The sequence below is a fragment of the Carcharodon carcharias genome, chromosome 4, assembly GCF_017639515.1.
Source record: "Carcharodon carcharias isolate sCarCar2 chromosome 4, sCarCar2.pri, whole genome shotgun sequence".
NCBI lineage: Eukaryota > Metazoa > Chordata > Chondrichthyes > Lamniformes > Lamnidae > Carcharodon > Carcharodon carcharias.
The window spans coordinates 35,139,009-35,157,273 of record NC_054470.1 but is presented as its reverse complement, the minus strand read 5'-3'; positions in this window follow the sequence as shown (position 1 = coordinate 35,157,273).

Sequence of the window (18,265 nt, the reverse complement as noted above, 5' to 3'; positions counted from 1 at the left end):
ACCAATCTACAATCCACTTACATTACTGGAATAATGATACAGAGTTTAGAAACACTGACCAACATGACTGCAGTAAAATATCCCACAAGGGAAAGATTTTACTTTCCTGTCTGCAAATCCTTTTCTTCTAAAATGGCTTTCCAAAATCCATCACAGTCAGTCCAGGATAGAAACTCACAACATTCTCTCCTCCTGCTTGCAGTGCTAATCATGCATGCACCCTTCTGCACATTGACCCCTATAAATATGGTGGCCGTTAACCCAGGCCTGTCATCAGCTCACAACCGCACATGCAAGGCATTGGCAGCTAACACTGCCTTTATTTAAACTAGGCACTTGAGAACATTTATACATGGATAAAAGCTTGAAGACATCATCAGCAGAGTTGTGTGTGCTCTGTTCTGCTCTCAGGCCAAATTGAAACTAAGACTGGATCACATCACATACTTCCTTTCTAGTGATGTTTAGCTGCTATATCTTAAATGCATATTACAACATCTCCCATTCTCTTTAAAGATATTCCCTCCTTCCAAACTAATATAACTATTTACAACATGTAGGCTGAATTTTCACCTCAGCGTGCAGACGCACGCCCAACATGTACGAACATGAAGTAGCACGCAATGACATTGGGCAAGCGCCCCGATGTCATCTCACACTTGCGCGATATTTCGGTCAGCAAGCATGCGCAGGAGTCAGCAGCGCGCCGCTGACAATTAAGAGGGCTGTTAAGCCCATTAATAAATTAATTAAAGGGAATTTTCCCTGCCCATCCAACCTTACGATTGGCAGATGGACAAAAAGGCCAAGCAGCCTTTGGACTTTGAGGAAACCCCATCCACGGATGGGATGAGGTTTCTGACGTTAATTATAAATAAATTTAAAATTTTAAATCCCCTTTTTAACATGTCCCTGCTCATGTGACAGAGTTGCATGAGGGGACATTTTTACCTTAATTTAAAAATCTTTATTTTTAATGTTAAAAATCTTCAGCTCCCTGAGTGCCTTCAAGGAGCTTTCACTGAGTACACCCGCACGCATGAGCTGAGTTGTGCGCTTACCTTCCTCTCCCCACACCCCCCCATCCAGGCAGCAATGAACGTTTCAGCGATTGACTCACGCTGACTGGCCGTTAATTGGCCAACCAGCGTGAAATCGGGGTTGGGGCCCAATTGCAGGCAGCAGTCAGTTAAGTGGCCTGACAGCCACTCCCACCCGACAAGGTAAAAATCCTGTCCTTGGTATTTAGTACAGCCATGTTGGCACTGTGAATGGTTACTGGTACAACGTGTGGTGCTCTGGTGCTCTGCTTCATGTATGGTCCAGGTTCTGTGAAGAGAAATGAGGTAGGTATTATTAAGGTGCCACAGATATGACAAATAGCCAAGATCCATTACCAGTGTAAAGTAGATAATGTTACTTATAAGGCAAGCAATCGGAGGTGACAGCATGTTTTCTGATTCTCATTGATTGATTCTGATTACATCTCTTATCAGTTAAGCTACAGTGAACAACATGACAACAATTCATTGACAGAAACTCCTTTTTTGACCTTAGTCATTGTCTTTAGACCAAACTGTTCCACAACAGCTTCTTCTGTTGATGTGAGGTTTTTAACTTCTTGCTGCCCATGATCTTAGGGATTGAACACTATTTTGTCTTTTTTTTCCTGACCTACTGCCATTTGCTATGAAAAGTGGCATTAACCAGGCTGCTGGTATCTTGTCAAGTTTGTTTTTCACTATGTTGATCAGATGATTACATATCTGAACTGAGGTTTGCTGTTCTTTTGGCTTGTACCTCTTAAGCAAGAAAGGGTGGAACAAAATATTGCAGATGCTGGGAATCAGATATCAAAACAGAAAATGCTTGAAATACTCAGCAGGTCTGGCAGCATCTGTGGAGTGAGAACAAAAACAGAATTACCTGGAAAAACTCAGCAGGTCTGGCAGCATCGGCGGAGAAGAAAAAAGTTGACATTTCGAGTCCTCATGACCCTTCGACCGAACTCTGTGGAGTGAGAAACAGAATTAACATTTCATCATGAAAGGCCATCTCGACCTGAAACATTAAATGTGAAGCATTTTTTGATGTAAGCCATACCTCTGAAATCCCCTATCGACATACGATAGGCAGTTATTTCACCTGTTGTATTGGCTAAGAGGCTGATTACCTGCTTGTTAAAATTCTTTACTTTGATCATTTACATTCATTTCTAATTAGTTTACTAATCTGTCTTTTAGATAAGAAGTTAAACCAAGTCCTCATCGGCTCTCTCAGGTGGATGGAAAAGATCATATGGCACTATTTCCTGGCCAATAGTTATCTCTCAATCAACATCAATAAACAGATTATCTTGTCATTATCATATTGCTGTTTGTGGGAGCTTGCTGTGCACAAATTGACTGCTGTGTTTCCTGCATTACAACAGTGGCTACATTTCAGAAATACTTCATTGACTGTAAAGCATTTTGGGACATCCTATGGTCATGAAAGGTACTATGTAAATATTAAGCTTTTTTTAAACATTGTGAACATCTGATGTTATGAGGCCGGTGTAATAAACTGAAGAATTTCTATGTCGACTGATAATTTGCCCTGCATGACTGATTCCTCTGTTGCAGTGACTAAGGCCAAAATGGGAATATCTGCCAATAAATCTTATGCTGCTCTCTGTATTTTATCTGACTGGAGGTACAATCTGCAATGAGAATCAGAAAACATCCTGTCATCTATGGTTGCTTACTTTATGGATAATGTGACCAATCTCACACAAGTAATATGTTTTTTTATCTGATTTGCCATCTCTGTGGTCCCTTGTAAATATCTACTTTTTTTTCTCCTTCCACTGGTTCTGTAATGTTTAACACCCAGAAATATGGTTTCATATTCCTGATTATTGATGCTATGAGTAATAGCTGGATCGGCATAATTGATGGCACCTGAATGCCTTAGAATTTATGCGAAATTAATCTTAACTGCACAGTAACATGACACGCTGAAGCAGAAGAGTGGGCTAGTTTCAATCTGGTTTTGCATGGATCCATCTGCATTAAGGATAAAGGTGCATTCAGGCTCGAACTGTCAAACATGGAGTGAAACATTCCATTTGTTAGAGGATCAGCAAAACTCGACCCTTTCCTTTGGTGGCAGTGTTATGGTGATTTGATGACTTGGCACACAAAACAGTTTAGTTGACTTTTTTGATTTTTAAAATGACTTAAAGTTTCACTTCCAGGATGGAATAGGAATGCTTTTCCAATTGATATTTTTTCCTTCTTAGTGGCATTAAGCTTCTTGTGAACTTATTGCAGTTCGCTGCTTTTACACTGCCTTCCAAGTTCTGCAGTTAAGCCTAAACTGTCAAGAGCTAGAGTTAGACAGTCAGGTGATCACTCCAATCAGCCCCATTTGTTTCACTTTTTAGCATGGCTCATCTACTATATTCCACACAAAAAAAAAGTAATCATGTACAGTGAAGATGCCCAGCTCTATCTTTCCACTGTCTCTTTCAACCACTGTCTCTGTGTCCAACATCCAACCTTGGATGAACGGTAATGTTATCCATGTGCAAAGATCAAAACCATCAGCCGCAGTAGTGCATGTATTCTCAATTCCATGGGTGCCATTTTGCATCAAAAATGGCAACTGTGGTGTGTGTGCACACCTCTGGTGCTGGCCATGCCAGATACCATTTTAGTGCTTCTGCCAGAAATATGCAGAGCAGGCTGATGTAACACTGATTTTTACACCAGCAGTGCAATTTTGGAGGCCCACACTCCAGCTAATGTCCTCTCTTAACCTTGCATAGCTGAACACATGCTCAGCATCAGAAAGGACTTCCCCCCACAGCGCTATTCAAAGCCATCATCAACTACTTTCAGGTTAGTTACTGATTGATTTCCACTGGCTCTTGCTACAATTGCAGAAGAATTTAGTAGTTTCCAGACTTGTTTGAAATTGTTAAAGTCTACAGTGCATGGTGCAGTACATGCTAAATGACTTTGTCCTGTATTCAAGGATTCTGCACAGACCACTTGTTCACTTACATGGGTCCTGTAGCTTACATTCCCTTTGGACTACAGTATGAAAGGGAGAATGAACAAAGGTGAAATAAAGCAGGACAAGTTGCTGGGGAGGGAGGAGAAGGAATGGTAGAAGGGCTCTCAGCAGGAAACCATATCTGCTATAGTATTCAGGAAGCAATTTTCCTATCTGAACCTCAGCAAGGAAAAGTGTGTCAAACATCTCTGCTTAACCAAGTTCACCCTCTGCCACCTGCTGCAACCTTGGAGCAGGGTAAGGACAGCATTGCCCCAGACTGTGAAGGTGAATGTGCCCATGAGCTTTAATGCATCTGCCTCCTCCAGGCTGCAGAGGAAATATTGTCAACATTCTCGAGTTTGATCATTTCCTATTAAATAAGGGAGCCATGGAGGGTCCATATTCCAAAAGAGCTGAATACATTTCATTTTTTCTTGTCAGAGAGAAGCAGGCAAGGTGAGCACATGGCTTTGTGAGAATGGCAGGCTTCTCAATGGTGCAGGGTGCCACTGACTTCACCCACATTGCTTTATGGCCACAGTATGTCAATGTCATAACTGCCTTCCTGCTTTTCTTCCATCATTGCCTGGCCAGAAAGACACATGTGTAGGATTATGATAAGATTAGGGAAGAAAACAAGGGGTACATATGAGAAGGAAGTTAAGGCATGAGCATACCATCATCTTCAATGGCTCCAGCCCTGCTGCTGGACACAGCCTTAGTCATGGTCACTCTAGTGATACTGAGCACTGTGTTCTGCAAGGGGTAAAGTCATGCAGCCATCCTTGTCCCCTGCTGGTGAGGTGTGTTACAATCTCCAGTAATATGGTATCTTTCCTTGTAAGAGTACAAACTGTGTCAAAGAGTGTGGTGCAATGTGTTTGGGTGGTGTAACTGTCATGGTTGATAGCCAACATTTGTAAGCTGTGAGATGTTTGTGTGAGGCTTACAACAGTGTTAACTGTGTGAAGGTGAGATAAACTATGAATCTTAGGTATGAATCATGATTTTATAGAGATTGCTGTTAGGGTAAGTGTTGGGGTGTAGTGCATGGGGCAGTGTGAGAGATTAGTGGTGCAGTTGGTGGAATATGGCATTTGAAGCTACAATCACTGACTTTGACCACTTGTGTGAGGTCATTTAACTTCTAAGGACACTGCTTCCAGGTCTTTGAGGTTAGACTCCTGGTATTGACCGTCATAGCAACCTAGTCTCACTGTTTTTGCCTGGAGGGCTTCTTGAACTCATGTAGATATGTCACACCTCTTCTTCTCTCCATCTCTCGCTCCAAGGCCTCCAGTGCAGTGTCGGAACATCTCGGAGCTCACTCTCTGTCATGTTGTGCCATTTTTCTATTTTTCCCAGTTCAAACATACTTTTACAATGAGTTCCAGCACCTGCTCCAGTCAAAATGTACCACCAGTTTAAGAGACACAGGCTGGCTTTAAGTAGTGCACTTTAGTTTGAACTCATGGTAGCTTCTCTCGATTTTGTACCTGCTGCTTATGTGTGCAGCCACTCAACAGCACACTTAGTCCTGGCTGCACACTGCAGGTCATTTAAATGAACAGGCAGAGTGAGGTTTGCGATTTGCTTGTATCGGAATCAACAGACTGTGTTGATCACACATCACAATCCCCATGCCTGTTTTCAGGTCTTATCAAATTTTGTGGTCATCGTCTTCAGCCCCTGCTTCAATCTCCATTCTCTTGGTATCAATTTCATCCTTGTCCATGATCACTCTCTTAGGATAAACCAGGCATTTCAGAGCCTTTGCATCCTAATTGACCAAAATAAGCTGCTGACCCAATACTTTAACCTCCCTGGTATTATCTGCTTCAGCCCCTACCTCAACCCATCCGCTGCTGAAATTCTCAGCAATTTCCTTGTATCTCCAGACTTACCTGACCTTCCATCCTCCATCATCCATCAGTTCATTGTAAACCTTGCTGCTGGCATCCCATTATACACCAATGCTTTTCCATTACTCCTGTGCTCAGAATCCCAAGATCACAAATTTAAAATTACCATCCTTATCTGTAAATGCATTCATGGTCTTTTCCCTCCTTAACCCAATAACCTCCACCAACACTCAAACCCCTGCCACACTGCACACATCCACCCACTGTTATAAACTCTCCATTCTTCTAACCCTGGACTCTTGTGCATCCCTACACTTTCACACTCACCACTGGCAGTTGCATCTTCAACTGACAAGGCCCTGTGCTCTAATTCCCTCCTTAAACCCCCTCTGACATTCCACCTCCCTATCCTTCTTTAAGACCTCTACCTCTCCGTAGAGAACCATAGAAATGTTACGGCACAGAAAGAGGCCATTCAGCCCATTATGTCTGCACCAGCTAAAAAAATAAAAATAAAAAACCAGCTGCCCATTTTAGTCCCACCTTCAAGCACCTGGCCCACAGCCTCGCAGATTACAGCACTTCAGGTGCAGATCCAGGTACATTTTAATGAGTTGAGGATTTCTGCCTCCACCACCAAACTGGGCAGTGAATTCCAGACAGCCACTACCGTGAAGGTGAAAAAGTTTTTCCTCATGACCCCTTTATCCTTCTACCAATCACCTTAAATCTATGCCCCCTGTTAAATGAACTCTCCACTAGAGGAAACGGGTCTTTCCTGTCTATTCTATCTAGGTGCCTCATAATTTTGTACATCTCAATTAAGTCATCCCTCAGCCTCCTCTGTTCTAAGGAAAACAACTCTAATCTACCCAATCTCTCCTCAGAGCTGCAATTTTCAAGCCCTGGCAACATTCTTGTAAATCTCCTCCGTACCCTCTCTGGAGTAATTGTGTCCTTCCTGTAATGTGGTGACCAGAATTGTACACAAAATTCCTGCTGTGGCCTAACCAGCATTTTATACAGTAACAGCATTACATCTCTGCTTTTGTATTCAATACCTCATCCAATAAAGGAAAGCTTTCCATATACTTTCTTGACAGCCTTATCCATCTTACCTGCCACCTTCAGGGACCTGTGGACATGCACTCCAAGGCCTCTTACTTCCTCTATCCCTTTCAATATCCTCCCATTTATTGTGTATTGTGTATTGTAGCTTTGTTTGCCCTCCTCAAATGCATTACCTCACATTTATCCAGATTGAATTCTAGTTGCCAATTTTCCACCCACTCAACCAAGCCATTGATATCATTCTTGAGTTGACAGCTATCCCCTACACAATCAACTACACGGCAAATTTTTGTGTCATCTGCATAGTTCCCAATCATGCCTCCCACAGTAAAGTCCAAATCATCAATATATACAACAAACTGCAAGGGACCCAACACAAAGCTCTGTGGAACACCACCAGAAATCACTTTCCATTTACAAAAACATCCATCAACAATTACTTAATTTGTTTCCTGTCGCTGAGCAAATTTTGGATCCAACTCACCATATTCCCTTGTATCCCATGGGTTTTTACTTTCCTGGCCAGTCTGCCAGACCTTGTCAAAATCCATGTAGACAACACCCACTGCACTACCTTCATCAACCCTCCTTGTTAGTTCCTCAAAAAAGTTTGATTAAATTAGTTAGACATGACCGTCCTCTAAAAAAAAATGCTGACTATCTCTAATAAATCCATGCTTTTCTAAGTCACAGTTTATCCTGTCTCTCAGGATTAATTCTAATAATTTTCCCACCACCGATGTCAGACTGACCGGCCTATAATTTTCTGGCCTGCCCCTCACACCCTTTTTAAATAATGGTACAACGTTCGCTGACCTCCAATCCTCTGGGACCTCGCCTGTATCTAGTGATGATTGGAAAATGATCCTCAGAGCATCTGCTATTTCCTCCCTTGCTTCCTTTGACAGCCTGGGATACAATCCATCTGGCCCTGGTTTTTTATCTACCTTCAAGGATGCCAGTCCCTCTGATACTTCCTCTCTCACTACGCTTATTGTATCTAATATTCCACAATCCCCAGCTTTAACTAGAAGGTCTGCATCATCCCTCTTCTTTGTGAAAACAAAGACAAAATGCTCATTGAGAACCCTTCCCACATCTTCTGCGACAACAAATAGGTTACCTTGTATACCCCTCATAGGCCCTACCTTTTCCTTAGTTATCCTCATGCTCTTAATGGAATGATAAAATATCTTTGGGTTTTCCTTGATTTTACCTGTCAATATCTTTTCATATCCTCTCTTTGCTTCCCTAATTTCCTTTTTTACTTCACCCTTTTACTTTCTATACTCCTCTAGGTTCTACAGTATTAAGTTTAAGTGACTGTCATAAGCTTTCTTTTTCTATTTTATCTTACCCTTATGCTGCTAGATAGCCAGAGGGCTCTAGATTTGGCAGTACCACCCTTTTTGTTTGTGGGGACATGTCTACACTGTGCCCGCAGAATCTCACTTTTGAATACCTCCCACTGAGTTGTCACTGATTTTCCTTCAAGTAGATATATCCAATCCACTTTCATCAGATCACTTCTCAGCTTTACAAAATTTGTCTTTCCCCAATTTAGAACTTTTACTCCTGTCCTTTTCCATAATGATGTTAAATCTAACTGTATTATGGACAATATCTCCAAAAGGTCATCCATTGCTCCTTCATTCACTTGCCCTGCTTCATTTCCTAAGACCAAATCTAGAATTGCACCCCTTCTCATTGGGCCTCCTAACTGCTGGCTAAAAAAGTTATCTTGAATGCAGTTCAACAATTTTGTGCCCTCTGTGCCCTTCACTCTGTTCGTATCCCAGTTGATATTAGGGTAGTTGAATCCCCAGCAATTATTGCTCTATTGGTTTTGCACTCAGAAATTTGCCTACATATTTGCTCCTCTATCTCCCTCCCACTATTTGGGAGTCTATTGTACACTCCTAGCAATTTGACTGCCCCTTTTTATATCTGAGCTCAACCCATATGGCCTCATTTGATGATTTATTTAGTATATCATTCCTCTTCACAGCTGTAATTGATTCCTTAATCAATAATGCTACAACTATGTTTATCCTCCTCCCTATCCTGCCGGAAAACTCTATTTCCAGGAATGTTGTGGCTGCTATTTTTGCCTCCCTTCAAGCCAAGTTTCCATTATAGCAATGACATCATGTTGCCGAACAGCTCATTGACTTTATTTACTATTCTCCTTGCGTTTATATATATATATATATATATATATATATACATTTTAACACTGCCATATCCACTCCATCTTTAAAACTCCTTCTTTGGCTCAAAGGTCTCTTTTTGCTGGGAATCTATGAAGTACTTTGGGACATTTTTCTATGTTAAAGACACTACGTAAATGCGAGTTGTTCTTCTGATCATGTTGTCAAGCCTGTGTATCAGTGGGTCCTTTTTGAATTTGGAGCTAAGGCTTATTTCTAGGAGAAGATAGGAGGGAGGTTCACTCTCTAAACAACCCAGGCTAAACCTCATCTAGGATTGTGAGATGTTGACACGAGAAAATGATTTAACTCTGCAGTCTGGTTTTCCTCATATTAATGAGCAGAAAAATTCACCACAAAAACGAAATCTTCTAAAATGGAATCCAGGGTAGAATTTTTAGTAGTGTCCAGATCAGGACCACAGTTAATGCTAAACATGTTATTATTTACTATTTTCAATTTAGTTTCATTTTTAGCATCTTTGATATTTATATAATTTATACTGAAACTGATACAGAATTGTTAATCACACCCTTAATCAAATTGTTAAAATTTTCAGAATTCTGTTGCTATGGAAAAAAACTGTAAGATCTTGATACGCACTTAAATATACATGTGTAGTTGTTTACATAAATTGTAATTAATAATTTATAGGATATTAATTTGAAGAAGCGTATTGTTTAAAAAGGTATGGTATTTATTAGATTATAGGTACATTCCATGGGAAGAATTTTCTCGCCGTCGGGGGTGGGGGGGTGGGGGGTTTTGGGCGGGAGTGGGCGCGAGCAGGTGCATAGCCGATCACCACCTGCGATCGGCTGTGTGCCGCCATTGGCCGCCAACCTTAAGGTTGGATGGGCAGCTCAGTTAATAACTTTAATTACTATTTAAATAGCCTTAATAGGCCTTTGACAGTTCGGCGGGTGCACAGCTGACTCCGCTCACCTGATGTCACTGTGAATCATTTTACACCCCCACTCTCCGACCCAAAAATTCTGGCCCATGTGTTTAGTGGTTAAGTGTGTGATTAAAGTACAATATTCACTCGAAGAAAAGTTAGTCCTCAAAGGATTTTAATGTGGATTGCCAAACTTTACCTTTGGTTTTATTAACATTTAAGAATCTCTTTCAAAATAAAACTATGAGAAAAAAAATGATCTGTTTCAATTTAGAGCTATGCATCAGCATAATAAACTGCATGAGACAATAATAAAGATAACAGATAAAATGTTAGACTCTTTTGTAAGTTAGACACCAAAAGAATTCTTGTTTAATTCATCAAAAGTGCATCTGTGTTTTGACCTTTTTATATTATGTTTGCATTTCCTGTAGCCTAACAGCCAGAGATTGCAATTATATAATCCACCCTGGCAAATTGTGATTTGAATTTAATGAATCCGGTAACCTGTGCAGTTACACCGTGAAAACTGCCGCCTATAAAAACGCAGCTGGTTCGCTAATGGAAAGGAACCTGCAACTTTGCCCAGTCTGGTCCATATGTGACTCCAGTCTCATAGTATAGTCTTTTCATTCTTTCACAGGATGTGGGCGTCACTGGGTAGGCCAGCATTTACTGCCCATCCCTAATTGCCATTGAAAGGGTGATGCTGAGCCGCCTTCTTGAACAGCTGCAGTCTATATGATGTAGGTACATCCACAGTGCTGTTAAGAAGGGAGTTCCAGGATTTTGACTCAGCGACAGTGAAGGAACGGCGATATAAACACAATTTGGAGGAAGCACTGGGGGTGGCAAGGGCGCAAAATGTACTCTGGGTGCGGGACTTCAATGTCCATCTCCAAGGTCAGAATTTGGCCCTTGTTGAGCAGGCTTGGCGGGGTGTTCTGGAAGCTGACCGCAGCCCGCGATCGAGGCCGGAAGGCGATTTCATGCTGGTAGGCAAATTAAAGCCCGCCCAGCGTGAAATGCAAGTGGCAGCGCCCAGCGCTGCCTGTGCGAGCAGGGCAAGAGTGAACTTCCCGCATGTGCGCAAGTGGGCACTTGAAAATCTCCCTGAGGAAGGAGATGAAGAGTTTAAAAAAAATAAAGAATTTAAAAATGTTATAAAACTCTGTCACATGGGCAGGGACATGTTATTAATTAAGTTTTTAAATTTTTATTTTATTTTTATTTGCTTTAGGAAACCTCATCCTGCCCGTGGATGAGGTTTCCTGAAAAGTGCAGAGGCTGCTTGGCCTCTTCGCCTGCCCATCAACCATAAGGTTGGACGGGCAGCAAAAAGATTCTTTCTATTACCTTGTTCATGGTCTTAATAGGCCTTAGTAGACCTCGGCACACCTGCCAACCAAAATATCGCATGACTGCACGTTGACATCGGGACTCTCACCTGATGTCAACGACCGTCATTTTACATTCCAGCGGGTTGGGCTTGAAAAAAATAATTTGCCCCAAGAGTGGTTCGGTAGCACCACCCAAGGACAAACTGACCAGGCCCTAAAGGACATGGCTGCTAGGCTGGGTCTGCGGCAGGTGGTGAGGGAACCAATAAGAGGGAAAAACATAGGGCAAAAATTTTAGCTCGGTGGGTGGGTGGGCGCGTGCCCAACCTGCTCAACCATAAACATTGGGCAAGCATCCCAACTTCAATGCGCAGTTGCATGATATTTCGTTTGGGACAACTAAAAGGCCTGTTAAGGCCATTAAAAAGATAATTGAACAAAATTTTTCACTCCCCGTCCAATCTTACAGTTGGCAGGCAGGCAAAAAGGCCAAGCAGCCATTGCACTTTGTAGGAAACCTCATCCACAGGCGAAATGAGGTTTCCTAAAGCAAGTAAAAATGAAGTTAAAAATTTTAAATTTAATTAATAACATGACCCTGCTCATGTGACAGAGTTTCATGAGGGGACATGCTTTCTTGCACTTTTCAGATCTTTATTAACTTTTTAAAAAACTCTTCATCTCCCTGAGGCAGCTCTGTGCCTTGGGGAGATTACCAAGCGTACACTCGCACGCATGCATGAAGTTTGTGCTCGCCCCGCTCGCACTCCCTCGCACGCCTATACAGGCAGCGCTGAGCGCCTCTGCTCAGGCTTCACACTGGGTGTGCCTTAATTGGTCCACCAGTGTGAAATTGCCGTCCGGCCTCGATCGCGGGTGGCGGTCGGCTTCATGTCTATCCCTGCCTGCCCCCACCAAGCCTGCTCGACAAGGGCTAATTTCTGCCCATGCTTGACCTCATCTTCACTAACATGTCTGCTGCAGATGTACCTGTCCATGATAGTGTCCGTAGAAGTGACCACCACACAGTCCTTGTGGAAACAAAGTCCAGTCTTCTCATTGAGGATACCCTCCATCATGTTGTGTAGCACTACCACTGTACTAAATAGGATAGATTTTGAACAGTTCTAGCAAGTGAAGGCTGGGCATCCATGAGGTGCTGTGGGCCATCAGCAGCAGCAGAATTGCACTCAACCACAATCTGTAACCTCATGGCTCAGCATATCCCCCATTCTACCATTACCATCAAGCTAGGGGATCAACCCCAGTTGCATGAAGAGTGCTGAAGGGCATGCCAGGAGCAGAACCAGGCATACCTAAAAATGAGGTGGCAACCTGGCGAAGCTACAACACAGGACTACTTGCATACCAAAAAGCATAAGCAGCAAGTGATAGGACAGAGCTAAGTGATCCCACAACCAATAGATCAGATCTAAGCTCTGCAATCCTGCCACATCCAGTTGTGGATGGTGGTGGAAACTAAACAACTCACTGGAGGAGGACGTTCCATAAATATCCCCATCCTCAATAGTGGAGGAGCCCAGAACATTAGTGCAAAAGATAAGGCTGAAGCATTTGCTACAATCTTCAGCCAGAAGTGCCAAGTGGATGATCCATCTCTGTCTCCTCTGGAGGTCCTCAACATCACAGATGCCACTCTTCAGCCAATTTGATTCAGTCCACACGATATCAAGAAATGGCTGAAGGCACTGGGCACTGCAAATGCTATGGGCCCTGAAAATACTCTAACAATAGTACTGAAGGCCTGTGCTCCAGAACATGCCGCGCCCCTAGCCAAGCTTTCCAGTGTAGCTACAACACTGGCATCTACCCAGCTAGGTGGAAAATTACCCAGGCATATCCTCCACACAAAAAGCAGGATAAATCCAAACCGGGCAATTACCGCCCCATCAGTCTACTCTCCATCATCAGTAAGTTGATGGAAGGGGTCATCAACAATGCTATCAAATGGCACTTGCTTAGCAATAAGCTGCTCACTGACACTCAGTTTGGGTTCTGCCAGGGCCACTCAGCTTCTGGACTCATTACAGCTTTGGTTCAAACATGGACAAAAGAGCTGAACTCCAAAGGTGAGGTGAGAGTGACTGCCCTTGATATCAAGGAAGCATTTGACAAAGTGTGGCAAAACCGGAGTCAATGGGAATCAGGGGGAAAAGTCTCCACTGGTTGGAGTCATACCTAGCACAAAGGAAGATGGTTGTGGTTGTTGGAGGTCAATTGTCTCAGCTCCAGGACATCACAGCAGGAGTTCCTCATGGTAGTGTCCTTGCCCCAATAATCTTCAGCTGCTTCATCAATGACATTCCTTCCAACATAAGGTGATGGAAATATATCGCCGTTCCTTCACTGTTGTTGGGTCAAAATCCTGGAACTCCCTTCCTAACAGCACTGTGGGTGTACCTACACCACATGGACTGCAGCAGTTCAAGAAGGCAGCTCACCAGCACTGTCAGTGCAGACTCGATGGGCCGAAGGGCCTCTTCTGCACTGTGAATCTGTGATTCTGATTCTCAAGGGCAACTGGGATGAGCAATAAATGCTGGCCCAGCCAGCAAAGCCCACATCCCATGAATGAATTAAAAAACGGTCAAAAGTGGGGATGTTTGCTAATGGTTGCACAACATTTAGTACCATTTGCGTACCCTAGATACTGAAGCAGTCCATGTGCAAATGCAGCAAGACCTGGACAATATCCAGGTTTGGGGTGACAAATGATAAGTAATATTCGTGCCACACAAGCACCAGGCAATGATCATCTCCAACAAGAGAGAATCTAACCATCACCCCTTGACATTCAATAGCATTAACATCACTGAATCTCCTGCTATTAACATCCCGGGGGTTACCATCGACCAGAAACTGAACTGGACTAACCATATAAATACTGTGGCTACAAGAGAAGGTCAGAGGATAGGAATCCTGCAGTGAGTAACTCACTTCCTGACTCCCCAAAACCTGTCCATCATCTACAAGGAACAAGTCAGGAGTGTGATGGAATACTCTCCACTTGCCTGGATGAGTGCAGCTCCAACAACACTCAAGAAGCTCAACACCATTCAGGACAAAGTACCCCGCTTATTTCCCACCCCTTCCACAAGCATTTACTCTCTCTGCTACCAATGAACAGTGGCAGCAGTGTGTACCATCTACAAGATGCACTGCAGAAACTCATCAAGGCTCCTTAGGCAGCACCTTCCAAACCCATAACCACTACCATCTAGAAGAAAAAGGGCAGCAGATACATGGGAACACCACCACAAGGACATCCCCCTCCACGCCACTAAATATCCTCATTTGGAAACATATAACCGTTCCTTCACTGTCATGGGTCAAAATCCTGGAATTCTCTCCCTAACAGCACCATGGGTGTACCTGTACAACATGATGTGCAGTGGTTCAAGAAGGCAGCTCACCACCACCTTCTAAAGGGATATTAGGGATGGGCAATATACGCTGGCCTATCCAGCGATGCCCACATCCCATGAATGTATAAAAAATATATAATTCCAAGTCGACCTAGGCACCAGAAATGACAAAGGCAAACTCAATCCTGTCAACCCTGTAAAGTCCTCCTTATTACCATCTGGAGGCTAGTGCCAAAATTTGGTGAGCTGTCCCACAGACTAGTCAAGTATTAGCCTGACACAGTCATATTAATCAAATCATACCTTACAATGTCCGAGACACCAGCATCACCATCCTTGGGCAGGTCCTGTCCAACCAGCAGGACAGACCCTCCAGGGTGGCGGCACAGTGGTATACACCTGGGAGGGAATTGCCCTGGGAGTCCTCAGCATTGAATCTGGACACCACAAAATCTCATGACATCAGGTCAAACATGGGCAAGGAAACCTCCTGCGGATTGCCACATACTGCGCTCCTTCAGCTGATGAATCAGTGCTCCTCCATGTTGAGAGTGGCTAGAGCACAGAATATACTCTGAGTGAGGAATTTCAAAATGCAGCTCAAAGAGTGGCTCAGTAGCACCGAGCTGGCCGAGCCCTAAAGGATATGACTGGGTCTGCAGCAGGTGGTGAGGGAACCAACAAAAGGGAAAAACCTACTTGGCCTCATCCTCACCAATCTACCTGTAGCAGATGCATCTGTCCATGACAATATCGGTAGGAGTGACCACTGCACAGTGCTTGTGGAGACGAAATCTGGTCTTTACATTGAGGATACCCTCCATCTTCATGTGTTGCACTACCACCTTGGTAAATGGGATAGATTTCGAGCAGATAAAGCAAAACTGGGCATTGCTGAGGTGCTGTGGGCCATTAGCAGCAGCAGAATTATATTCAACTATAATCTGTAAACTTATGGCCCGGCATATCCCCCACATTAACACTACCATCAAGCCAGGAGATCAACCCTGATGCAGGGTTGAAGAGTGCAGGAGGGCATGCCAAGAGCAGCACCAGGCATACCTAAAGAAAAATGAGGTGTCAAACTGGTGAAGCTACAACACAGGATTACTTGCATTCCAAACAGCGCAAGCGCCATGCGATAGATAGAGCTAAGTGATCCCTCAACCAACTTATCAAAGATCTAAGGTCTGCAGTCCTGCCACATCCAGTCAGGAATGGTGGTGGACTATTGAAAAACTAACTGGAGGAGGAGACTTCACAAATATCCCGATCCTTAATGATGGGAGAACCCAGCACATCAGTGCAAAAGACTAGGCTGCAACCATCTTCAGCCAGAAGTACTGAGTGGATGATCCATCTTGGCCTCATCCTGAGGCCTCAGAGATGCCAGTTTTCAGCCAATTCTATTCACAGCACATGATATCAAAAAATGGCTAAAGGCATTGGATATTGCAAAAGGTACAGACCCTGGCAATAGTATTGAAGACTTGTGCTCCAGAACTAGCAGCGTCCCTAGCCAAGCTGTTCCAGTACAACTAAAACACTGGCATCTACCCAATTCTGTGGAAAATTGCTCAAGTATGTCCAGTCCATAAGAAGAACAAATCCAAACTGGTCAATTACCGCTACAACAGTTTATTCTTGATGATCAGCAAAGTGATGGAAGGGGCTGTTGACAGTGCTGTCAAGCAGCACTTACTCATCAATAACCTGCTCACTGATGCTCAGTTTGGGTTCCACCATGGCCACTCAGCTCCTGACCTCATTGCAGTCTTGGTCCAAACATGGAAAAAATGAGCTAAACTCCAAAGGTGAGGTGAGAGTGACTACCCTTGACAGGCAGCATTTGACCAAGTGTGGCATCAAGAAGCCCTAGCAAAATTGAGGTCAATGGGGAAAACTCTGCACTGGTTGGAGTCCTATCTAGCACAAGGAAGATAGTCCTGGCAGTTGGAAGTCAAGCTTCTCAGTCTCGGGACATCACTACAGAAGTTTCTCAGGGTAGTGTCCTAAGCCTAACCATCTTCAGCTGCTTCATCAATGACCTTCCCTCCATTATAAGGTCAGAAGTGGGGATGTTCGCTGATGATTGCAAAACGTTCAGCACCATTCATGATTCCTCAGATACTGAAGCAGTCCATGCCCATGTGCAGCAAGACCTGGACAACATTCAAGCTTGGGCTGATAATTGGCAAGTCACATTCATGCCACACAAGGGCCAGACAATGGTCATCTCCAAAAAGAGAGAATATAACCATCTCCCTTTGACATTCAATGGCATTACCATGGGGTTACCATTGACCAGAAACTGAACTGGACCAGCCATATAAATACTGTGGCTACAAGAACAGGTCAGAGGCTGGAACTCTCTGACTCACCTCCTGACTCCCCAAAGCCCATCCACTATCCACAAGGCACAAGTCAGAAATGTGATGGAATCCTCTCCACATGCTTAGAAGAGTGCGGTTCCAATAACACTCAAGAAGCTCAACACCATCCAGGTTAAAGCAGCCCGCTTAATTAACATTCCATCCAGTACCTTAGTCATTCATTCACACCACCACCAACACACAGTGACAGCAATGTGTACCATACAGAAGATGCACAGCAGCAACTCACCAAGATTCCTTCAACAGCACTTTCCAAACCCATGACCACTACCACCTAGAAGGACAAGGGCAGTAGATACACTGGAACACCACCAGCTGCAAGTTCCCCTCCAAGCCACACAACTAACTTGGAACTATATCGTCATTCCTTCACTGTCACTGGGTCAAAATCCTGAAACTCTCTTCCTAACAGCACTATGGGTGTACCTATACCACATGGTCCGCAGCAGTTCAAGAAGGCAACACACCGCCACTTTTCCAAGGGCATTTAGGGAATGGCAATGAATGCTGGCGACACCCACATCCTGTGAAAGAATAAAAAAACGTCAGGATGGTCTGTGGCTTGGAGGGGAGCTTGCTGATGGTGGTGTTCCCAAGCATCTGCTGCTCTTCTAGGTGGTAGAGGTCACGAGTTTGGAAGGTGCTTTCGAAGGAGACTTAACAAGTTGCTGCAATGCTTCATGCATATATTATACACTGTTGTCATTGTGTGTGGATGGTGGAGGGAGTGAATGGTTAAGTTGTTGGATGGGTTGCTGATCAAGCAGGCTACTATGTCCTGGATGATGTTGAACTTTTTGAGTGTTGTTGACAAGTGGAGAGTAATCCATCACACTCCTGACTTGTGCCTTGTAGATGGTAGACAGGCTCTGGGGAGTCAGGAGGTGGTTACTCGCTGCAGAATTCCTAGCCTCTGATCTGTCTTGTTGCCACAGTAGATATGTGGCTGATCCAGCTCAGTTTCTGGTCAATGTTAACCTCTGGGGTGCTGATAGTGGGGGTTCAGTGATGGTAATACCATTGAATGTCAAGAGGCAATGGTTAGATTCTCTCTTGTTGGA